Here is a 25827-nt window from a genome sequence, read left to right on the forward strand (position 1 = left end):
CAGTTTTGATAGCACCAAAAAGAATGAAATGCTTAGGAATATATATAACCAAGAGGGTGAGACTTATATACTGTAAACTACAAAACACTGCTGAAAGAAATTAAAGAAGACCTAAATAAATAGGAAGACATCCCATGTTCATAGGTTGCAAGACAGTATTGTTAAGATAACATTACTACCAAAGCAATCTACGTAATCCCTATCAAAATCCTAACGTCAGTTTTTGTAGAAAAGAAAAAGAAAAAATCCTAAAATTTACATGAAATCTCAAGGAAGCCCCTAATAGTAAAAAACAATCTAAAAAAAAAAGATAACAATGTTGGAAGTCTCGCACATTATGATTTTAAAACTTAATACAAAGCTACAGTAATCAAAACAGCATGATCATGGTATAAGAACAGCCATACAAACCAATGGAATAGAATAGATAGTAGAGATAAACTCTTGCATATTTGGTCAACTGATTTTTGACAAGGGTGTCAAGGCCATTTGATGAAAAAAAAAACAGCCTTTTCAACAAATGGTGCTGAGAAAACCAGATAACCATATGTGAAAGAATGAAGTTGGACTCTTCCTTAATACCATATAAAAACTAACTCGGCATGGATTAAAGACCTAAGTATAAGAGATAAAACTATAAATTTTTTTAGAAGAATATATAGGAGAACATCTTTATGACCTTGGATTTTGCAGTGGTTTAAGTATGACATAAATAGCACAGGCAACAAAAGAGATATAGATGGGACCTCATCAAAATTTAAAATTCTTGTGCATCAAAGGATACAATCAACAGAATGAAAAGGCAACCCATAGAATGGGAGAAAATATTTATAATCACATATTTGACAAAGGAGTAATATCCAAAATATATAAAGAACCACTACAATTCAAAGACAACCCCCCAGCAATCCAATTAAAAAAAGGACAAAAGAATTCAAAGACATGTCTCCAAAGAATTTATGTTAGTGATCAGTAAGCACATGAAAAAATACTCAACATCCTTAGTCATCAGGGAAATGCAAATCAAAACCATAATGGAATATACTTCATACCCACTAAGATGGTCATTATAAAATTTTAAAATCCCAGAGAGTTAATAATGCTGATGAGAAACTTTTGGTTTCTGGTCTGTCATGTAAGAAGGTTGGAAATCATAACAAGTAGAGAGCTGAACAAACAAAAAATAATTCTTCTTAGGTCTGTGAGAGAAGTGATTTCACAGGGCAAACTGCTGTTTCCAATATTGGAGATAGATGAGTGGATACAGAGAATCATAACTTACCATAGCAGAAACCCAGAAGCAAAAGCACTAACCAGTGACAGCATAAGACAAATCAAACTGTAATTGACAAATTGATGGAAGCTCAGTATGGACAAGTCTGAGAATTAAATCCTTCAGAGGAACCCAGACATGGAGAGAGAGGGGTCCACATGTCTGAGCTCCAGTAGTTCAACTTCATTCTCATAGTGAAGATCAAAGTGGGAGGGGAACAAGTAGAAAATATGGTAGCTATTAATCCAACTATATCAATAATTACTTTCAATATCAGTGGTCTAACTGTGTCAAATTAAAACACAGATTTTCATAGTAAGTAAAAAACAAGACCCAACTCCATGTTACTTAGAGCGAGCACACTTTAGATATAAAGACACGCAGAAATTCAAAATAGATGGGTGGAGAAAGATATACTATGTTAACACTAATTTAAAGAGTAGCAGTAGATATATTAATTTCAGGAAGAACAGACTTCAGAACAAAGAACATCATGAGGGATAAAGGAGCATTACATAATGATGAAAGAGTCAATTCTCCAAGAAGACATAATTTTTTTTAAAGATTTTATTTATCTGTTTGACAGAGAGAGAGTGAGAGAGAGTGTGAGAGGGGAGAAGGTCAGAGGGAGAAGCAGACTCCCCGTGGAGCTGGGAGCCTGATGCGGGACTCTATCCTGGGACTCTGGGGTCATGACCTGAGCCAAAGACAGTGGCTTAAGCAACTGAGCCACCCAGGCAGCCATGACATAATAATTTTTAACATGTATGCCCCTAACAATAGAGCAAAAAAACACATGAGGCAAATACTGATAGAACTGCAAAGAGAAATAGATGAATCCATTACTACAGTAGGAGCCTTCATTACCCCTCTATCAGAAATGGGCAAATAGGCAAGCAGAAAATCACTAAGAGCACAGCTGAATTCAACAACACCATCAATCAAATTTGACATCTATAGACTAAAGATTTTTTTATTATTTTTTATTTATTTGACAGAGAGAGAAATCACAAGTAGATGGAGAGGCAGGCAGAGAGAGGGAAGCAGGCTCCCTGCTGAGCAGAGAGCCCAATGTGGGACTCAATCCCAGGACCCTGAGATCATGACCTGAGCCAAAGGCAGCGGCTTAACCCACTGAGCCACCCAGGCGCCCCTATAGACTACTTTAACAACAGAGGAATACACATCCTTCTCAAGCTCACATGGAACATTCACCAAAAGAAAATATTCTAGACCATAAACCACATCTTAACAAATTTAAAAGAATAGAAATCACACATCTGATCTCACACCACAGTGGAATTAAACTAGAAACCAGTAACAGAAAAATAACTGGAAAATTTTAAAATACTTGGAGATTAAACAACATACTTCTATATAACACAAGGGTCAAAAAAGAAATCTTAAAAATATTGGCGAAAATATGGAGAAGTTGAAACCTTTGTGCATTGCTGGTGAGAACGTAAATGGTGTAAACATTATGGAAACAGTTTGGTATTTCCTCTAAAAGTTTACGGTATGGTAATAATAGATTTTACCATATGACCCAGCAATTCCATTGCTAGATATAAACCCAACAGAGTTGAAAAAGGGACTTAAACAGATAACTGTATGCCAATATTCATAATGACATTGTTCACAATAGCCAAAATGTAGAATCAACCCGAGTGTCTATCAGTATGAATGAATGAATAGGTAAAGTGTGGTATGTGGTATATACATACAATGGAACATTATTCAGCCATTAAAAGCAAAGAAATTTTGGTGCATAGTATAACATGGATGGCCCTTGAAATCATTATGTTAAATGAAACACACACACACGACAAATATTGTATGATTCCACCCATATGAAGTGTCTAGAATATGTAAATTGATAGAAACAGAAAGTAGAATAGAGGTTATCAGGGACAGGAGGGTGATGGGGTACGGGGGAGTTGCTGCTTAACATGGATAGAGTTTCTATCGGGATGATGAAAAAGGTCCAGAAATAGTGGCAAGGGTTATCCAACACTGTGAATGTACTAAATACTACAAAATTGTACACTGAAAAATGGTTAAAATGATAGATTTAATGTTATGTATGTTTTCCCACAATAGAAAAGTGGGAAAAAAAATTGATACAATAGAGAAAATTAAAGTGGAAGAAAAAGGGAGGAAAAAGAAGAAAAAAGATTAATATGAGAGAAACAAACCAGGAAATCATAGAAATTTAACCACCATTGTTTTTTGTTGTTACTGTTTTGAGTGAGAGAAAGAGCACCAATGCCCCATGAGGTGGGGCAGAGGGAGAAGGAGAGAGAGAATCTTAAGCAGGCTCCACACCCAGCATGGAGTCTGATGTGGGGCTCAATCCCATGACTCTGAGATCATGACCTGAGCTGAAATCAAGAGTTGGTCACTTAACTGACTGAGCCACGAGGCACCCCACCAATTTTTTTTTTTAAATACTTCACAGAAATGACAAAATGGGGATCTCTGTGAAGTTAGAAAAGCTATCTGGATCAACCCTCCTTCTAAAAGTTCAGGAAAAAAAAATTCATGTCAAAATGAGCAACAGAAAATTATCAGGGTGAACTCTAATGAAAAGTCACTTTAAAAAGGGAGTAAGAAACAGAATAATAACCCCACAATGAAAACATGCCAGAAAGAAAGCTCAAAAACAGATCGAAGCTGTAATGTTCTAAATGTCCTTTCTAAAGGAGCTAAAAGACACTGAGAAAGTGATATAAGAATAACATGCATACACCAAAATTAGAGAAACTAAAAAACTGGATCAGAACTCAAAGAAGAATTAGAATTAAAAAAATTTTTTTTGAGAACTAAAGATCAAACTATAAAGAACAAAAGAACAACTAAACACAAATATAAGCCCTAAAAGAAAGAGAAAGTAAAAAGGGGGGAAAGTTTCCTTTTTTTTTTTTTAAGATTGTATTTATTTATTTGATAGACAGAGATCACAAGTAGGCAGAGGGGCAGGCAGAGAGAGAGGGGGAAGAAGGCCCCCTGCCAACAGGAAGCCTGATGTGGGTCTCCATGTGGGGCTCGATCCTAGGACCCTAGTATCATGACCTGAGCCGAAGGCAGAGGCTTTAACCCACTGAGCCACCCAGGCGCCCTAGGAGGGAAAATTTCAAAATAAGAAAGAAATGAAGAAAGAAATGAAAAGGACTTGAGGGAAGGTGAAAAATATTGAAGACAGGCCAAAGAGGTCCAATATACAGATAACAGAAGTTCCTAGGGAAGCAATCCAAAGCAAGGGAGCCAAGGGAACAGAACAAATATTAAAAACTATAATTAAGGAAAACTTTTCTGAAATTAAATGTATATATTTGAGGCTATATTTTGAAAGAACACACTTACTACCTGGGAAATATCAAACAAGAGTCACAGCAAACATAGTCTTGTAAAATTACTGGGTTTAAAAAAAAAAGATAAAGTTCTTTGGGTATCTATGCAAAAAGAATCTAACTGACAACTGAAAAACAAGTAGACTATATCAGACTTTTTGACAGCAATACTTTATGCCATAAATAAGTTACAAAATATATTTAAATTTTCAAGGAAAAAAATGCAAGCCGAGCATTTCTATCAGCAAAATGGACCTTCAAATGACACAGACAAATTGTAATTAACATGCAAAAACTCAGAGAATACTGTTTCCATAAGTCTTTCCTTTCCTAAGGAATCTACTAGAGAACAAACTTTCACACTATCAAAATGACTAGATAGAAATAGTGTATATTTACCCATAAAACTATGATCAAATGAGTTAAATGAAAAATATGATAGTATGCAATGGCTATAGCAGTTAGTAATTTAGAAAGAGTACAACTATAATAAAATGGATACTATATGCAAAAAACCAACTGTTTTCAAGAATAATGATCAGTGGTGGTAGTATTACTTTGAGATTATTGTATATTTAATGTAAAATAAAGCAAGTTAGTAAACATCAAATTAGTAAATATTCTAATTCCATTATCCTTGAGAACCAGAATTTTCCATGTGAAAGAAGGAAAGGGCAATGTAATACAGAGGACGTTAAGTAAAACCCTGTAGTCCTGAAATTGAATTTGAAATATTAGTAGGAACTCATGAAGTATTCTATCCTAGTTCTATCTTTTGAAGAGGCCTAGAAATAGTTACCAATCTGGTAGTAATGAACACCCCTAGTTCCCATATTATCATCTTAAAATGTCAAGAAAAGAGAATAGAACTTCTTGGAGAAATGGATGATTCCATGTTTAGGGCAAGAAATGTATCTGCTGAGCCTGGGATATCCTGCAGTATCAGGTAGCAAGGAAGCTATCTACCGGCCAAAGATGGGACAGTTTGAGCTTTAATAAGGATTAAAATTGCAATAGATTGAAATCTATCAAATATCTTTAAATCCATGAGTTTTTAATAATATTAAGAAAGAAATTTACAGATTAGTTTCTGGGGATGACAGAATATCTTGCCAGATTATCTTGAAAATGGGTAAATTAAAGAAAGAAAGAAGCAAATATGTATCCATTTCCTATATGAATTTATCTCATGGTAACCAAATACTAAATGAGAGGAAACATCTCCTTGTAAATATATTCAGCTAATTAAAAAGTGAACGGCAAAATTAAAATATCATTTTGTTACCCTCAGATTTCGTGGATGTAAGAATTGACCCTTAACAGCTGCTAACCTTAGAAAAGAGCAAAACCAAACATCATGTGCCTCTTGATCAAAGAACACCCCTACCTATGGTCTCGTAAAAGGGATGAAACCTGTTTGATGAAGCCTCTGGGTCAGCTCCCAATTTCCAGGAAGTGCAAAGGACAGGAATATGCTGAACTGCCCCAGAGAAGTGCAATTCCCAGACTGGGACAGTCCACAGGTCAAAAGGCCTAAATTCTTCAACTGATAATTTTAACAAAGACTTAAAGGCACAGTAAGCTAAGAACAAAAACAAACAAACGGCAAGATGCACTTGGGAGATAATATTGTAAAGAAACTAGCAAAAGTGATTCCATAAAAGCTGGGCTAGTGGTTGCTTTTGGGGAAAAAGGAGATTAGGGGGCATCTTTTTTTTTTTTTTTTTAATTTTATTTATTTATTTGAGAGAGAGAGAGAGCATGAGAGGAGGGAAGGTCAAAGAGAGAAGCAGACTCGATGCTGGGACCCCAGGATCATGACCTGAGCCAAAGGCAATCACTTAACCAACTGAGCCACCCAGAATAGGGGTTCTTATTGGGCTGCGGCAATGGAGAGTCTTCCAGGATGGCTGGCAGAATTCTCTCTGTTGACTTGGGTGGTGACTGCAAAGATATTTACCTCACAATCCAAGTGAACAGATCAGGAAATTCTACAATAGATTTTGTTTCAGGTGCAAACTAAGTATTAGGTGAGCCAAAAAAAAAAAGGGGGGGGGATTAAAAAAATTTTTTTCTAGGTATCCTACAAACTAAAACAGAACAAAGGGAAGCGGTCAGAGGAACCCTGGAGCTAAAGTTTCAGAGAAGATGCCCAGGGTGGGGAAAAAAAAAGTCCCATGGAACCTCCTCATTTCACAGATATAAAAACGGAGGCCCAGAAACAGTAAGGGTCTCTTGCAAGCTCCACAAAGCTAGTACCAGAAGCAAGTCTAACACCCAGGTCTGCCCATCTGGGGCTTTTCCCACCACAACACAGACTTTGCTTCCTTTACACTTCAATTATTTTCTTTCTCCTTTTCTTTTCTTTCTTTCTTTCTTTTTTTTTTTTTTAAGAAGTGGCTAGTTGAACTTTTTATGTTTCTCCAGAACATTCCCAAGAGGATGTTTCAAAGAATGCATTCAAAGTTGGATCTTCTGGGGAGAAAGAAGATGCAGAACTGCCTTCTCAGAGCTGGGGATAGTTAGCCTGACAGTGGAGTTGGGTGGGAAATCCCCGTCTGAACTTTCCAGACTATCTCTAACCTTAGGGGCACTTTCTCTTTGCCTTCTTTAGCTTCTTCCCCCTTCTCTCTCCCTCTTGCCTCTCTTTGATCTGATTGACTCCGGGTTTAGGAGACACGGATCATACTTGCATGTTTAAGCATTTATAGTGACTGGGGGCACCTGGGTGGCTCAGATGCTTAGGCTTCAGCTCTTTTTTTTTTTTTTTTAATGATTTTATTTATTTATTTGACAGAGATCCCATGTAGGCAGAGAGGCAGGCAGAGAGAGTGGAGGAAGCAGGCTCCCTGTTGAGCCTGATGCCTGCTCGATTCCAGGACCCTGGGGTCATTACCTGAGCAGAGGCTTAACCCACTGAGTCACCCAGGCACCCCAGGCTTCAGCTCTTGATTTCAGCTCAGTTCATGATCTCAGGGTCTTGGAGTAGAGCCCCAACTTCGGCTTCTTGCTGAGTGTGGAGTCGGCTTGAGTTTTTCTCTCTTTCCCTCTCCCTCTGCCCCTCCCTCTGCTTGTGCATGTGTTCTCTTTTTCTCTTTCTCTCAAATAAATAAATGAATAAAATCTTTAAAAAGAAGTTAACAGTAACTGTAGTTAGGTACTTTCCTAAGAGCTTTACCCGCTGTATCTGTATTGAAGTCTCACATTCCTGTGAGGCACTTACATTAACCCCATTTTAGAAGTAAGAAAACCAAGTTAACAGATCACTTGCTCAAAGTGGTGGGCAGCTATAAAGTGTAGGGTTCACAGCTCCAGAATCTGCATTTTTAAGAACTCGTTTATCCTAACCAATGCAACTTTTTATTTTTTTTTCTTTCCTTCCTTCCTTCCTTCTCTTTCTTTTCTTTATTCCTTTCCTTTTTCTTTTCTTTCCTTATTCTTTTCTCTTTTTCTTTCTCTCTTTATTTATTTTATTTATTTATTTGACACAGAGAGAGAGAGACCAAGCACAAGCAGGGGGAGCCGCAGAGGGAGAGGGAGAAGTAGGCTCCCCACTGAGCAGGGAGACCCATGCTGGGCCCAATCCCAGGACCCTGGGATCATGAAAGGAGCCCAAGGCAGACACTTAACCACCTGAGCCACCTGGGCACCCCTACAGTTTTGTATTTCTTCAACTATTGAACAAAACTGCACATAACTTGTTCAATTTTAAAAGTGAGCGAGTTAAGTTTTTCACGATACTTTATCCAAAAAACAAAACTGTACCCTTTTGAGGGATCTACTCTATTCATTGTTCTTGATCGCAACATCAGAGAGAAAGGGAATTAATTTTGAAGTCTACGCTGCGTTTTTCCAGTGAGTAGTCCTTTTTTGTCCTGTATCGAGTGATTTTACAGGCGAAAATACAAAACAAATCGAGACAACGCGTTGACCTCAGCCCAGAGAGCTGGGGCGGCGCGCCGTCTGGAGCTGGGTTGGCTGAGCGTACTGGACTCCCGGCTCCGAGGAGCAGCGACGGTGGGCGTGGCGGGAAAGACCTCAGGTCCATTCCCGGAGCGCTATGCAAAAGACATGCAAATCAGCGCGTGTGAGCCGCTGCCGGCCGTCCGAGTCCGACCCCAAGTGCCGCGCTCTCAGTGTCGGCACGCTCGCGCTTTTGCTCCTCGCTGTCGCACTCGCTGTGTCGCCGGCCGCTCACCCCTGTCCCCTCCGGCCCGCCCGGGACGTGCCTCACCGGCTCCCCGCACCGCCCGCTCTGCAGCCCGTGGCGGAGCGAGCCCGGGGCCCGCGCTGCGCGCCTGCGGCAGGGGCGCCCCGGCCGACCGCGGTGCCTTGGCTGCCCGGCCGCCTTCGCCGCGCGGGTGAGTGAGCCCGCCCCGCGCTTTTGTCCCGGCGCGGCCCCTGGGAGTCACTCTCCGAGGGTGGGGGTCGAGGGTAGGGACCCTTGCTCGGAAGCCTGCCCCGGGCTCCCCAGTTGGAGAGGGGCTCCTACGTGCGGCAAGAAGGATTTTTTCGGGGTTGGGGGAGGGTTGGCGTGGGGCGTAAGGGAAAGACCCCAGTGACTCCAGACAGTCAGGAGTTTTCTTTTGGGGAGGTGAGTTGCTGGGAAATGGTGATGCAGTTGTTTCGATAGGCGTTATTTGAAAGGGGGTGCGTTCGATTTGAGGGGTGCTTATCGCGGAAGGCCTCACGGAAGAAAGGTGGGCTCATCTCCCAGTTCCCTAGCTCTTTGCAGGAGGATTCAGGGTGCCACGTGAAGGTTCTCCCAGCCCAAAGTGAGTCTGGGAGGGTAAGGCAGTGGAGGCGGCCGTGGGGTCCCAGGCAAAACCAGGGCGTCGGGCTTTGCAGTCTTGCTCTCACTTACAGCCCCTTACTTAAGCCCCGCCCCTCCCTCTGCCTCCTTAGCTTCTACTGGGGTTCGGTGGCTGAGGGACCCTTGTTCACAGATTATTGTGGTTAGAGAATTTTGGAATAACGAGTTAGCTGTCAGGGGATGAGGCAGAACCCTTCCTTGGAACTTGTGGCTGCTAACACTCTTATAGACGCCAAAGGACTGAATGTTTAGCGGTGGTACTGCATTGGGGAAGGTGGACTGATGGGGAGAGGTTTTCCAGGACATTTTTGGTTAGGGGAAGCACCCTATATTTTATAACCTGAAGGAAAAAGACCCAGGTCTTTGGAGCCTAAAGAGGGTAAAAATAACCACTTGGAATTCCTGGAGCTGGGGTGAGGTGGGGTGGGATGGGGCGAGGGCTATGTCCCCTCCACCAGCTTTTAGGTGCCTGCCCTAGAGCTTAATCTAACTTCTAAGTGGGGCTATATGTTCTTTCCTGATTTAGTGGAATCCTTTATGTCAAAGTAAATAACTCGTCAATAAGTTGTCTTCAAATGGGGGGCTTGAAAGGACCCTCTCGGGAACCCCTGACACTTCAAAGCATCAGGTATCCACAGTGCGAGAGTCTGGGGGAACTGTAGGTGCTTCTGGTAAACTTATTGGGTTCCTAAAGGGCATTTTGAGTTCTAGTAAAATAAAATATTTTGCTTTTATCCTTTTCTTTACCTCTCTTTTCTTTTCCCTTACATGCTTGACTTTTCTTCCCTTCTCTCTTCTGCCAGCCTGTCTTTGTCTCTTCCTCACACTGCAGGGACTATGGTGGGTAATGCTACAGTGCCCTAGACCAGCACGGAATGTTCCCTTCCTGGTGTCCAGAGTGAGATTCCCTCTTTGTCTCCCATCCTCAGTGGGTCAAGGGCCTTGAAGCTGAGCAGCTGGGGGCCTGGGGAGTTGGTTCTAGGTGGGGAGTGACTGGACACTGGATGCTGGATTGGGTAGTGAAGACTTGGGGGGACTTGGCCAAGAACCTTTTCACTAGGGTGTGCATGTCTTTTCCTTTATTTACTGATAATACAAAACAATGCTGGTCCTCACACACCATGAGGCATGAGCCTGGAGAGCCACTCCATGGTGGTGGAGGGTTTGTGCTGGTCATCCTTTCTCATTTTTTTTTTTTTTTTTTTGGTGGGTCTGTTTGGTTTGGGGGGGGGGGGTGTATGTGTGTGCGCGCCACAAAAATGGCTAATCGAGGCGCGCCTGGGTGGCTCAGTGGGTTAAAGCCTCTGCCTTTCGCTCAGGTCATGATCTCAGGGTTCTGGGATCCAGCCCTGCATCAGCCTCTCTGCTCTGCAGGGAGCCTGCTTCCTCCTCTCTCTCTCTGCCTCTCTGCCTACTTGTGATCTCTGTCTGTCAAATAAATAAATAAAAATCTTAAAAAAAAAAAAACAAACAAACAAGAAAACCCGGCTAGCTGAGGAGGGGGCTGGCTGGGGCCTTGTGGTAGTTTTTCTTTGTGTGAGATTTGCAGACGCCCGCAGCAAGAGATAATTTTTCCAGGGGCCAGATCTCAGGGAGTATGTGCCAAGCAGGCTAGACCCTTGGAAAGTTCCTGGTCTAAGTGGTAAGGTCAGGGTCAGGTGGGTGCACCTCCTGCCTGGAGCTTAGCAGACACACAGGTCCATTCACTGCAAGGCAGGGACCCCACACTGGCAGTTGTACAGGAGTCTGCTGGGAAGACTTGTCAGAAAATGAGGCTGATGGCATTGCTGAGAAGAGAAGGGCTCTTGCAGTGCCGGAGATAAGGGAGGAGTCTAGATCCTTCCCCAGGGATCTTTACCAGCTTCAGAGGACTAGAAAGTGAACACTCTGGAGTCTTCGTGTACTCAGGGTCTATAAGAACAACCTCTTGCTGTTTCTCCCCAAAATATGAGTCTGTAGTAAAACTAGTTGTTTTTTTTGGCTCTTTGCCTTTTAAGAGGCTCAGAATGCAGGTAGGGGTCCAGAGTACCCATGAACATGTGGAGTTTTATTTAGTATCTTTCTGGAAACAACACTTCTTGGTATTCTGGAAATATACACCAAGCCCACTTGGAAGCCTAGCTGCCCTTACCCCAGGTCAAACCAACACATGCAGGTTGGAAAGTTGTTCATTCCAGAAGTTTCCTGCCTACCCTTTCTGTAAATGTAGTACAGTTTAGAGAGCAAGCCTTAGAAAGTAACTTCTCCCTGACCCCTGGAAGACATTGTCTTTGCCTATTGACTGCCGTGTTATTTTCCTCTGACTGGCAGAGGGTGCACCCAGAGAACCTTAGAGAGGACCATTGGCATGAGAAATGTACAAGAGGGCACTTGGGTTTCACATGGGCTTGGAATCAAGGAACCATCCAGCACTAATAGCACTAATCCAGAATGAGGACATTGCACATGTCACTGGATGGTTTACCTGCCATGTGACTTCTGCCCCTTTCCCTTCACTCCCCATTCTGTGCCCCACAGGCACAAGAAGGTGACTGTGCTGGGCTGGGGTCTGCTGGGCCAGCCACTCACCTCTCCCACTTGTGCCGTTCTGCAGATGAGCTTTGGCTTCCTATTTTTTTTTTTTTAATTGAGCTTTGACTTCCTATTTTTCTATTCATTTTAAGCCAGAGTATTGAGCAAATGCAATTCTCCTAGTCCAAGGTGGGCAGACCTTGGCATTTGTCACTACGCACCAGCAGGTGCGTCCTTCCTGCTGTGTATGTACCTGGTGTGCCAAGGTTATGGCTCGTGTGAAATGGACAGTGCCAGCCAGCCCAGTGGGGCTGGGGCAGCAAGAGGGCCAGTGAGCCTTGCTCCCTCTTTGCAGCTCATGGGGATAAGGCTGGATTTCCAGATGCTTACACCACCGTATTTTCATTGTCCTCCTTCTCACTGTCCCCCTGGGTGAAGGCTTAGTGGGTACCCCACTAGGGAGCCGTGGGGATTTTTTTTTTTAAAGATTTTTTGTTTGTTTGTTTGTTTGACAGAGATCACAGGTAGGCAGAGAGAGAGAGAGAGAAAAGGAAGCAGGTTCCCTGCTGAGCAGAGAGCCCCATGTGGGGCTCGATCCCAGGACCCTGGGACCATGACCTGAGCCGAAGGCAGAAGCCTTAACCCACTGAGCCACCCAGGCGCCCTGGAGCTGTGGGGATTTTTGTATAGATCCAGCTTCTCGGTTTTTCACACCATTGTCCCCATCCCCCCAGTGTTGGTACTTCCGTCCCCTTCCTCCCCTCTCATCTTCTCTTGGGTCCTTAGAGAGCCCTCTGGAGACAAAAGGAATGAGGAGAGATTTCCCTTTCTTTTTAGATCTGCCTCTTTACCCCTGCCTCTACTCTGGGGCAACAGATCTGATGCTAGTTTGTTAATCTAGGATCTTCTGAGCTATTGCTCATAATCTTTGGGGAACCAATCATCTGCAGTTACGGGTTTTCATAGTTGAGGATGCTTTTTGTAATTTTTGCCATTTGTTTTCGGAGACTGAGATTTCTTTTCTTTTCTTTTCTTTTTTTTTTTTTTTAAAGATTTATTTATTTGACAGCCAGAGATCACAGGTAGGCAGAGAGGCAGGCGGTGGGGGGGGGGGGGAGTTGGGAGCAGACTCCCCGCCAAGCAGAAAGCCCGAGGCAAGGGCTCAATGTGGGGCTTAATCCCGGGACCCTGGGATCATGACCTGAGTGGAAGGCAGAGGCTTAAACCCACTGAGCCACCCAGGCGCCCCTGGGGACTGAGATTTCTATTCAGAGTAGCTCTCCTTCAGATTTCTGGCAGGAGGAAGCAGCATGAGGGTATTGTGTGATCTTTGGTGTTAAACTTGGGTTCAGAGCTATTCACTCACTAGCTCTGGTTCTTGGGCATGGTACTTAACCTCTGTGAGTGACTTTGGTTTTCTTATCTGATGACGGGGGTGATTATGAAAATTAAATGAATATATGAACATAAGAGGCACAGAAGAAGAAATAACTATTACCATACATACTGAGTAGTGTTCTCTTTGTCTCTGGAATGACCTGGACCTCAGCCAACAAACATTAATTACAGACCTGTCCTCCCTCTGGCCCTGTGGAGGTTTATGAAACAAAGGTGGTATGTCCAAGAGACTTTGGGTCCACGTAGGGGGAAAGCTAACATTTATGAAGAAGAAAACAGAGACAAGTTCCAGGTACATACTGAGGGGAGTTTAAGGGCTGCTGGACTTTCAGGGCCAGGGTGGTCAGGGAAGGCCTCAAAGATGAGGGGGACGGAGGGTGGGCGTGAGCAGGACCCTGAAGGGAGACTGGGTACTGAGCGGCAGAGAGGAGGGTGGGAACACTTGGCTCGAGTGTCCAAAAGCTCCAGCTCCTCTTCTGTTGGAACCTGGAACGATACCTTTGACCCTGTGGTGAGCTCTCAAGCATGCAGGCCTGCTTGTTCTGAGATTTATTGGGGGGATGGTTTTCATTCCAGGCTTGTTTTTCCCTCTGCTGCCCAGAATATTCTTGAAAAAGTTTTAATTTTATACTGGATCAAAAATAATGAGAAGCAAATCTACAGCCAACATGAAAGCCCAGACCCATGGAAGACTTTTGGGTTCCCAGAGCTTTATGTCCTTTTCTGGTGCTTCATTTATGGTAGCTTATTTCCCAGTTCTGGAATGGCAGGCTTTAGGGCTGGAGGAGACCAGTCCAGCTGACACCTGCATCCCACTGAGGGGGGAACCCTAGTCTCAGGGGCCAAGCCATTGAGTGGCAGAACTGGAAGCAGCCAGAGTTTCAATCACCCCACCCTGATGGGAGGGGGTGATGGGATGCAAGGGCCTGACCTAGGCCAGAGGTCAGACTCAGTTTGGTTCCATCATCTGCACCTGGTTCTTCAGAGTCTGGAAGGCTGCCTTCTTTAGTCTAGGTCTTGCTAGTGGGGTGAACTGAAATGCTCCACAAAAGATTCTAAGGGATTTCCCATCTGCCGCTCTGTAAGAAGGCACTTCCTACTCATCCACCATCTTTGCAGGGGTTATAACCATTCTAATTTTTCTCCTGAACTTTATGCATTTTTCTAGCTGAGTGCTAAGCCTAGCCCTAGAACGTGCCCATGGTGGACCTCTTCCTACCCTTCCCCTTTTTCCACGTGAAGTTCCCATTCCATGCTTTCATATTAGTGTCCGTGGACTGACCCTTTGCTTAGCCACTTGGTTGCTGAGCTTGTGGAAATGAATGTGTAAATGAAGAGGCAGCAGGTTGTTTCAGAGTGCGGGGGTGGGGGGGGGTGGGGGGGTGGGGAGGTGGTGGAACACAGCCCTTACCCTGTGACTTGTCTGGGTCTGCTCCCAAAAACTTGTCTTCACAGTGGGGCCTCTTGTGGGCACGATGCAGTGAATGCACTTGCTATTGACTTTACCCCATGGCCTTTCAACCAATACTGTTTTAGGGAGTTCTTAGGCCTTTGCTTGTGATTGGACAACCATCTAGGGCTCCTGCTGGTCTTAGATGACCACAGCCCCTCAGTCCCTCCTCCTGGGGACCCTCTGGTTATCCCCTACAGAGAATCCCTTGGTTTTACTATTTTGGTATTGCTATTTTTTCTAACCAGACCTTGGAGTATTAACCAGAGCCTCTCTGTGGCACAGCTTTGTTAATCATTTTTTCTTTTAAAGGTTTTATTTATTTATTTGAGAGAGAGAGAGTGCACAAGAACGAGCTGGGGAGCTGGATCCCAGGACCCCAGGATCATGACCAGAGGTTTAACCAATTGAGCCACCCAGCCACCCCAGCTTTATTAATCTTAAAGCCCAGGCTGACTGCCTCACATCACCTTCAGAAACCTTCAGTGGCTCCCTGCTTCTCACAGGCCAATCTTAACCTGAAGCTCAAGAGCCTCCATAATCTGACCTCCAAACCAGAGAGATTGGTTCACTTATTGTCCTTGAACCCAAAGTACACACTTTCTTCTCTATATTTGACTACGAGTATATCCTCTTTTGGAATATTCTTCACTTGCCTCTTTCACTAACAAGCCCTTCTATCCTTAAATATTTGTTCAGGGAATTCATTAAGTTCCCAATACCTGTCAGGCACTGCCCCAACTCGGAGTCTGTCTCTAACCTCTTCAGCTTCAAATTCTTATCCTTATTCAGACTTCTGTAGCCATTAATCCCTGCAAAACTCTTTCGGTGGTGACAAATCTTTTATTATTATGGAATGTTTTTATCTTTTGTTTCATTTTTTTTTATGGCAAAATTTTAGATCTACAACTACACTGAAAAAACTTCAAAGGAAGGATGTGTCTCACGCCTCTATTTTCTCAGTCTGCCGGTTCCAGAACTAGCTGATAACAAAGTCCCTTTCGGAGCCTTGTTTGCAAAATAATGCATGCCTGCACAGTTGCCAGCCCAGATTACCTGGGTGGGGTCAGGGAATCTCTGTTTTGCCAGAGCTCCCCAGGTGTTTCTTGGGTCAACCAGATTTGGGAATCAATTTTGGTGGCTTTTTCATTATGCAATTATTTCTGTGATTTGTATGTTACGAAGGATTGTTAAAATTAACGAAACCAACTCAGGCTAGCTAATGAGGAAAAGGTAATTGTTGTGTGGTGAAAGGAGATAACACTGCTATTTTCTTGATTCCAAATCACCTTGGGCTATAAGATTCGTATCACTGTAGTTTCTCAGCAATAAAGCACTTCTTTTAATATACACAATTTTAGAACATTTTCTAAATGACAGCATGCCTTTATCCATAAAATTGTATGCCATTTTCCTCATCATTATCACAATCAAAATACAGAGACCCTTCTGAATTGTGTTTGTCTATTACAGTTAACATGTGATTTCAAGGTGAAAGGCTGTTTTTCATAATCTGTGTTCATGAGTTTTCAATGTTCACTCATTTTTTTTTAAGATTTTATTTATTTATTTGACAGACAGAGATCACAAGTAGGCTGAGAGGCAGGCAGAGAGAGAGAAGGGGAACCAGGTTCCCCGCTGAGCAGAGAGCCCGATGCGGGACTCCATCCCAGGACCCTGGGATGAGGACCTGAGCTAAAGGCGGAGGCCTTAACCCACTGAACCACCCAGGCACCCCCAATGTTAACTCCTTCTTGCATTCCTGGGGTAAGTTCTTGGGTAAATGCTTGGTCATGACGTATATGTATAGTTTTTTTTTTTTTTTAAATACCCTGTTGGCTTTGATTTTCTTTCTTTCTTTCTTGCTTTTTTTTTTTTTTAAAGATTTTATTTATTTATTTGACAGACAGAGATCACAAGTAGGCAGAGAGGCAGGCAGAGAGAGAGGGGGAAGCAGGCTCCCTGCTGAGCAGAGAGCCAGATGCGGGACTCGATCCCAGGACTCTGAGATCATGACCTGAGCCGAAGGCAGAGGCTTTAACCCACTGAGCCACGCAGGCGCCCCATGATTTTCTAATATTTTATTAGGTTTATTGCATTTATGGTCATAAGTGAGCCCCATAACTATTGTCTTTGCTGTCCTTAGCCAGTTTTGTATGTGACCATGATTTTGACATCTTTAGCCTTTTGAGGGTTAACAGAATAATTCTCAGGAAAGTTAAATTATACCAGAGCTTTATCTACATTTCCTTTAGGTCAGACTTACAGTTCAGGTTTTTCTAGAAGTAAATCATGTTGCTAAAAGTCAGATATCTTCTGAAAGTCAACTGGGAGCTTTGAAAAAATTATTGTTCAGTACCCAACTGATCATAGGTGGCACATGAGTCAGCAATACCAAATTTTCCTAGCTTTGAAAAAGTCTGTATTCTGGTAAATTGAGCAGGTCTTGCTGCTGTTTGATTCCCTTGCTTGACAAGAGACAGGTGTTGTTTTAGATACACAGTAACTTTTCAGTGCTGCCTCATGATGGAATCGTTTTAGAGACATTTTTTTCCTCAAGATTTTATTTATTTGAAAGAGAGAGAGAGAGAGAGCTCTGAGAGAGAGAGAGAGAGAGAGAGAGAGCGCTCCGAGGGAGAGGGAGAGGGAGAAGCAGACTCCCTGCTGAGCAGGGAGCCCAATGTGGTACTGGATCCCAGGACCCTGGGATCATGACCTGAGCTGAAGGCAGATGCTTAACTGACTGAGCCATCCAGGCGCCCCTTTCTTTCTCATTTTTAAAAACTTGTGGTATAATTTACATGCGATAAAATCCACTCATTTTAGGGCACTGTTCTGAGTTCTGACAGTATATATAGTCTCATAAGCACCATCACAATGGAGATGCAGGGTTGGTTTCCCAGAAGATTGCTTCCTGTGCTTTTGTAGTTAGTCCTTACCCTCCTGGAAGAGGGGCCACTGACCTAGTTTCTGTCCCTTTGGTTCTGTCTTTTCTGGAATGCCATATAATTGGATTCCTATGGTCTACAGCTTTTTTAGTCTGCCTTCTTCTACTTTGCACCCCGTGTTTGAGATTCATCCATTTTGTTGGGTGCTCAGTAGGTTGGCCCCTTTTTGCTGAGTTTTATTTCATTGTGTGGAAGTACCACCAGGTATTTATTCACAAGTGAAGGACATTTGGGTTGTTTCCAGTTTGGGGTGATAATGAATAATTCACTCATATTAGCATACATGTTTTTATGTGAACATAGATTTTCTTTAACCTGGGGTGAATACCTAGGAGTGGTATTACTGGTAGTAAAGTAAGTGTATTACAATAACATGTCAAACTAATTAAGTTTATTCCAAGTGGCTGTCCCTTTATACATTCCCATTAGCAACGTGTAAGGGTATAGTTTCCACATCCTTGTCAGCACTTAGTATTTGACAGATTTAAAAAATTTTAGATATTCTAATACATATAGCTTTATCCTTGGGGTTTTAATTTGGATTTCCTTAATGACACATGATAATGATGTTGAGCATCTTTGTTATTTGGCTTGTTTGCTATCTCTGTATCTTTGGTGAGGTATCTGTTTAAATCTCTTGCCTGGGTTTTAGTGGATTGTTTCCTTATGGTTGGGATTTGAGATATATATAATTCTTTTATATTCTGAGCATGAGTCCTCTATCGGGTACCTTTTAGGCAAATATTTTCTGACTGTCTGTGGCTCGTCTTTTCATTCTCTCAACCATGTTTATTATTGCAGAGCAGAAGATTTTAATTTTAATAAAGTGTGATTTATCAATTTTTAAAAAATGTATTCTTTTGGTGTTGTATCTGAGAACTATTTGCCTAATACAAGGTCATTAAGATTTTCTCCAATATGTTTTTTGATTTTAAGTTTTTATTTTAACTCCAGTTAGTTAATATTCAGTGTTATATTAGTTTCAAGTGTACATTGTAGTGATTCGACAATTCTCTACATCACTGGGTATTCATCATGAGTACCCAGAAGGAGGGACCCTCCTTCATCCCAGTCACCTGTTTCACCCATCCCCCCACCCACCTCCCTTCTGGTAACCATCAGTTTGTTCTCTTTAGTTACAAGCCTGTTTCTTAGTTTGTTTCTCCTTTTTCCTTTGCTTGTTTGTTTTGTTTTTTAAATTGACATATGAGTGAAATCATATGGTATTTGTCTTTCTCTAGTATTCTATTCTCTAGCTCCATCTATGTTGTTGCAAATGGCAAGATTTCATTCTTTTTTATGGCCAATAATATTCCATTATATTTATATACCACATCTTCTGTATCCATTCATCAATCGATTGGCACTTAGGCTGCTTCCATATCTTGACTATTGTAAACAATACTGCTGTAATCTTAGGGGTACATGTATCCCTTTAACTTAGTGTTTTTGTATTCTTTGGGTGAATCCCTAATAGTACAGTTGCTGGATTGTGAGGTAGTTCTATTTTTTGAGGAACCTCCATACTGTTTTCCAGAGTGATTGCACCGGTTTGCAGTCCCACCAGCTGTGCACAGGGGTTCCTTTTTCCTCACATCCTCACCAGTACCTATTGTTTCTTGTGTTGATTTTAGCCATTCTGACAGGTGTGAAGTGATACCTCATTGTAGTTTTGGTTTGCATTTTCCTGATGCCAGTGATGTTGAACATCTTTCCGTGTGTCGGCCATCTGTATGTCTTCTTTGGATAAATGTCTGTTCATGTCTTCTGTCCATTTTTAATCAGATTATATGGTTTCCGGATGTTGAGTTTGATAAATTCTTCACATACTTTGCATAATAACCCTTAGTGGATATGTCATTTGGAAATATCTTCTCCCATTTGGTAGGTTGCCTTTTTGTTTTGTTGATTGCTTCCTTTGCTGCGCGGAAGCTTTTTATTTTGATGTAGTTCCAATAGTTTATTTTTGCCTTTGTTTCCTTTGCCTCAGGAGACCTGTCTAGTAAGAAGTTGCTATGACTGATATCAAAGAGGTTACTGCCTGTATTCTGTTCTAGGATTTTTATGGTTTCAGGTCTAACATTTAGGTCTTTAATCCATTTTGAATTTATTTTTGTGTATGGAGAGAGGAAATGGTTGTTTCTCTCTTTTGCTTGCTGCTGTCCAGTTTCCCCAGTACCATTTGTTGTAGAGACTGTCCCTTTCCCTTTTGCTATTCTTTCCTGCTTTGTTGAAGATTAATTGACCATATAATTGTGGGCTTATTTCTGGGCTTTCTGTTCTGTTTCATTGATATATATGTCTGTTTTGGTGCCAGTAACATACTATTTTGATTACTACAGCTTTGTAATGTAACTTGAAGTTCAGAATTGTGATGCTTCCAGCTTTTTCTTTTTCAAGATTGCTTTGGCGATTCCTAGTCTTTTGTGGTTCCATACAAATTTTGGGTTTGTTTTTCTAGTGCAATGCTGTTGTTTAACAGCATTTTTTAGCAAACTAGAAAAAACAATCCTAAAATTTATATTTTGTATAGGGATTGCATTCAATGTATAGATTGCTTTGGGTAGTATAGACATTTTAACAATATTTGTTTTTCCAATCCATGAGCGTGGAATGTGTTTCCATTACTTTGTGTTGTCTAAAATTTCTTCATCAGTGTTTTATAGTTTTCAGAGTATAAGTCATTCATCTCTTTGATTAAGTTTATTTCTAGATATTTTATTGTTTTTAGTGCAATTGTAAATAGAGTTGTTTTCTTAATTTCTTTCTGCTGCTTCAATATTGGTATATAGAAATGCATCAGATTTCTGTACATTGATTTTGTATCCTGCAACTTTATTGAATTCGTTTATTAGTTCTAGAAATTTTTTGTTGGAGTCTTCAGGGTTTCCTTTTTTTTTTTTAATTATTTATTTATTTGACAGAGAGAAATCACAAGTAGTCGGAGAGGCAGGCAGAGAGAGAGAGAGGGAAGCAGGCTCCCTGCTGAGCAGAGAGCCCGATGCGGGACTCGATCCCAGGACCCTGAGATCATGACCTGAGCCGAAGGCAGCGGCTCAACCCACTGAGCCACCCAGGCGCCCCCAGGGTTTCCTTTTTATAGTATCCTGTCATCTGTAAATAGTGAAAGCTTTACTTCTTCCTTATTGATTTGTCTGTCTTTTATTTTTTTGTGTTATCTGATTGCTGTGGCCAGGTCTTCCAGTACTATGTTGAATAAACGTGGTGAGAGTGGACATCCTTGTCTTGTTCTTGACCTTAGGGGAAAAGCTCTGTTTTTCCCCGTTAAGGATGATGTTAGTTGTGGATTTTTCATATATAGCCTTTATTATGTTGAGGTATGTTCCCTCTAAGTCTACTTGTTGAGGGTTTTTACTGTGAATGGATGTTGTACTTTGTCAAAAACCTTTTCTGTGTCTGTTGAAACGATTGTATGTTTCTTATCTTTCTTTTATTGGTGTGATGTATCACATTGATTGATTTGTGAATATTGAACCACCCTTGTATCCCAGGAATAAATCCCACTTAATTGTGGTGAATGATTTTTTTAATGTATTGTTGAATTCAATTTGCTAGTATTTTGTTGAAAATTTTTGCATCTATGTTCACGAGAGGTATTGGCTTATAGTTCCCTTTTTTGGTGGTGTCTTTATCTGATTTTGATATCAGACTAATGCAGGCTTCATAGAATGAATTTGAAAGTTTTCCTTCCTTTTCTATTTTTTGGAATAGTTTGAGAAGAATAGATATTATTTCTTCTTTAAATGTCTGGTAGAATTCCTGCGTGAAACCATCTGGTCCTAGACTTTTGTTTGTTGGGAATTTTTTGATAACTGATTCAATTTCTTTGCTGGTTATCAGTCTGTTCAAATTTTCTATTTCTTCCTGTTTCAGTTTTGGTGGCTTATATGTTATTAGGAATTTTTCCATTTCTTATAGCTTATCCAATTTGTTGACATATAATTTTTCATAATATTCTCTTATAATTATTTGTATTTCAGTGGTGTTAGATGTTATTTTTCTTCTCTCATGTGTTAGTTTATTTATTTGAGTCCTTTATCTTTTTTTCTTGTTAAGTCTGGTTAGAGGTTTATCAGTTTAATTGTTTTTTTCCAAAGAACCATCTCCTGGTTTCACTGATCTGTTCTCTTGTTTTTGTAGTTTCTGTATCATTGATTTCTTTTCTAATCTTTATTATTTCCTTCCTTCTGCTGGTTTTAGATTTTGTTTGTTCTTCTTTTTCTAGGTCCTTTAGGTGCTAGATTACATTGTTTATTTGAGATTTTTCTTTTTGAGGAAGGCCTGTATTGCTATATACTTCTTTTAGAAACATTTTTGTTATTTCCTAAAAGTTTTGGACCATTGTTTTGGATCATTTCGTTTTCATGGTTTCTACGTACTTTTGAATTTCTTTTTTTATTTCCTGGTTGTCTCATTCATTGTTTAGTAGCTTCTTATTAAACTTCCATGTATTTGTGGTGTTTCCAAATTTTCTCTTGTGATTGACTTTAAGTCTCACAGCATTGTGGTTGGAAAAGATGCATGGTATGACTTCAATCTTCTTGAATTTTTGAGGCTTGTTTTGTGGGCTAATATGGGAGCTCTTCTAGGTAATGTTCTGTGTGCCCTTGAAAAGAATGTGTATTCTGCTGTTTTAGGATGGAATGTTCTGAATATATCTGTTAAATCCTTGTGTTTCAATGTGTCGTTAAATGCCATTGTTTCCTTGTTAATTTTCTCTTTATGTGATGTCCTTTGATGTAAGTAGGTTGTTAAAGTCCCTATTACTGTGTTATTATCAATGAGTTCTTTTATTTTTGTTACTGTTTTGTATATTTGGGTGCTTCCAAGTTGGGGGCATAAATATTTACAATTATTATATCTTCTTGTTAGATTGTTCCCTTTATGATTATACATTGTCCTTGTTTGTCTCTTATTACAGTCTTTGTTTTAAAGTCTGTTTTGTCCCATGTAAGTATTGCTATTCAGCTTTCTTTTGACATCAATTTGCATGATAAATGTTTCTCCGCCCCCACTTTCAATCTGCAGGCATCTTTAGGTCTGAAATTCATCTTTTGTAGGCAGCATATAAATGGGTCTTATTTTTAATCCATTCTGCCACCCTGTGTCTTTTGATTGAAGCATTTAGGTCATTTTACATTCAAAGTAATTATTGTTTTATGTACATACATTTATATATAAAATATATATACATATTCGTGTTATTTTATGATTGTTTCTGAAGATTTTCTTTGATCCTTTTTTGTCTTTCTGTCTTTCATGTCTTACTGATTTTCTTTACTGATATATTTGGATTTCTTTCTCTTTATTCTTTGTATATTTGTTAGTGGTTCTTGGTACCATTAGGTTAGTATAGAACATTTTCTGCATATACAAGTCTGTATAAGTTGATGGTTATTTAAGTTTGAACCCATCCTTAACCTCTTCCCTTCCCGTGTTTTAGGTATATGTTGTATTATTTTATGTCTTTTTATTTTGTGAGTTCTTTGACTGATTTTTTAAAGAAATAACCTTTTTTTTTTTTTTTTTTACTGGTTTTGTGTTTCCTACATTTACACTGTCAATTTTGGTTTCTCCTTTCTATTCAATGAGTGCCCTTTAATATTTCTTGCAGGCTGGTTTAATGGTTATAAACTCCTTTAGTTTTTGTTTGTTTGGAAAACCCTTTGTCTCTCCTTCTATCCTGAATGATAGCCTTTACGGGTGGAATATTTTTGGCTGCAGATTTTTCTTATTTGTCACACCGAATATATCTTGCCACTCCCCTCTGGCTTGCAAAGTTTCTGCTGAAAAATCTCCTACTAGCCTCATGGGTTTTCCCTTGTAAGTTAATATTTTTTGTGTTTTTGCTTAACTTTTTTTCTTTATTACTATATTTTGTCAATTTAATTACAATATGTCATGGTGTGGATCTGGTTTTGTCTATTTGGTGGGAGTTCTCTCTGCCCCCTGGATCTGAATATCTGTTTCCTTCCTGAAATTAGGTAAAATTCCAGCTATTATTTTTTCAAATGAATTTACTGCCTCCTTTCCCCTCTCTTCTTCTGAGACTTCTATAATACAAATGTTACTGTGTTTGGTGGAGTAACTGAGTTCCCCAAATCTACTCTTATTTTGCACAGTTCTTTTCTCTCTTTTTTGTTTGACCTGATTACCTTCCAGTACTCTTTTAGGTCAATAATTTGTTCCTCTGCTTTTTCCATCCCACTGTTCATTCCATCTGGTGTGTTTCTCATTTTATTTGTCAAGCCCTTTATCTCTGATATGTTATTCTTTATCTCTGTGTTAAGAGTCTCATTCCTGTCTGGTACTCTTTTCTCAAGCACATTGAGTATCTTTATGACCATTACTTTAAATTCTCTATCAGACATATTATATATATCTGTTTCCCTTAGATCTTGCCTATGGCCTTGCCCTAGAGTAAATTTCTCTGTCTTCTCATTTTATCTAAGTCTCTGTGCCTGATTCTATAAATTAGGAAAATCAACTATGTCTCAGGTTCCTGAGGGTAAGGCCTTATGAAGAAGAGGTCCTGTAGTGTCCTGCATATGGCATCCCCTGTTCCCCAGGGCCTGGCACTTTTGTCTCTAATGTGTGTGGCATAGGCTGTGCTCTTTTGTCCTTGCTGCTTCATCCTTCAGGCCGGTCATCTGCAGAGGCTCTCTTTGCCTGTTATGGGCAATATTTTAGTCCCTGGTTTGAATGGGTCACATTGAAGGTGTGCTCTGGTCTGTTTGAAATGAGACATGTCTCCACTGCTGCTGGAACCAAGGTTCTATAAAATTCCTGCATCACTTATTTGTGGAGCATAACAAATAGCATGGAGGACATGGGGAGTTAGAGAGGAGAAGGGAGTTGGGGGAAATTGGAAGGGGAGGTGAGCCATGAGAGACTATGGACTCTGAAAAACAATCTGAGGGTTTTGAAGGGGCGGGGGATAGGAGGTTGGGGTACCAGGTGATGGGTATTATAGAGGGCACAGATTGCATGAAGCACTAGGTGTGGTGCAAAAATAATGAATACTGTTATGCTGAAAATAAATAAAAAATAAATTAAAAAAAATAACAACAACAAAAAAATTTCCTGCATCACAAGACAGGTGTGGCAGGTGTTTGGGCAGGTCTTTTGGGGGAAGATGCCCACTCTGCTGGTACTGAGGCAAGAGTGACTGGAGAGGGTGGTTCTGGAGTGCAGGGGAGCAAGATAGGGCTTGGTGTAAGCAAGTTAGGTAGCGGGTGTCAGTGCTGTGCTGGTTCCTGCAGGTGGCTCTGTGTTTTTGCTGAGGAGCAGGGCAGGGAGATGTTGCCAGCCAGTTGCTTTGTTCCTAGAGGGGTCCCTCTGTGAATGCTGCCTCTCTGGGACTGTGCTCTGACATGACCAGATAACTTCCCCATTTTGTGCCCAAGGCTTCTTCAGATCCCAGTTTCCATGTTGTATGTCCTCCGGTTGTTTGCCTGCCTTTTCTCCAAATGCAGAATGCATTTGCCCTCTGGCTCTGTCCTAGCCACACCTGATGACTTCTAAATTCCCAGATTTAAGCCCTGCTGGTTGCAAGAACTCACAAAATTTGCCCCCTCTTACTTTCCAAGCCAACTTCTATGGGGGTTCATTTTCCTGTGTACTCCCTTCTGTGCAGGTCTTTCTCTCACCCTTTTCTGCAATCACAGCTCCCTCCTCACTGCAGTGGATAATCCATTTCTCTTTCAAACCATGTCTCTGCAGGTCTCACCTTTTTCAGTGTGGCCTCTTCTCTATCTTTGGTTGTGGCTTTTGTTCTGCCAGTCTTCAAGTTTTGGAGTATTGAAGTATACTTCAATTTTTGGAGTATTTAGGATTATTTGATAGCTGTCTAGTTGTATTTGTGGGATGAGGTGAGCCTAGGGTCCTCCTCTTCAGTTACCATCTTCCAACCTCTCCCTCCAATACTCTGTTTGCAATGTTTTATAGTTTCAGGTTTTATGTTTAAGTCTGATCCATTTTGAGTTAATTTTTGTGCATGGTGAATAGGTATAGACAGAGATTCTTTTTTACATATAAATGTCTAGCACCGTAGTGAAAAGACT

General features: G+C 41.0%; 1 protein-coding gene across 2 annotated transcripts in view; it reads left to right on the top strand.

Annotated features, from left to right (window-relative positions):
- Window positions 1-8728: 8728 nt before the first annotated feature.
- The window catches only part of MYLK (myosin light chain kinase), a 265249-nt gene continuing 248150 nt past the window's right edge, over window positions 8729-25827 (top strand). Inside the window, exon 1 of one of the 2 annotated variants that reach the window (XM_082744141.1) lies at window positions 8729-8984. The gene's annotated coding sequence lies outside the window, so the exon portion shown is untranslated. The remainder of the gene's footprint in view (window positions 8985-25827) is intronic. The other variant, XM_082744140.1, reaches the window with a different exon arrangement.

This window comes from Mustela nivalis, assembly GCF_964662115.1.
Source record: "Mustela nivalis genome assembly, chromosome: 1".
Classification (NCBI taxonomy): domain Eukaryota; kingdom Metazoa; phylum Chordata; class Mammalia; order Carnivora; family Mustelidae; genus Mustela; species Mustela nivalis.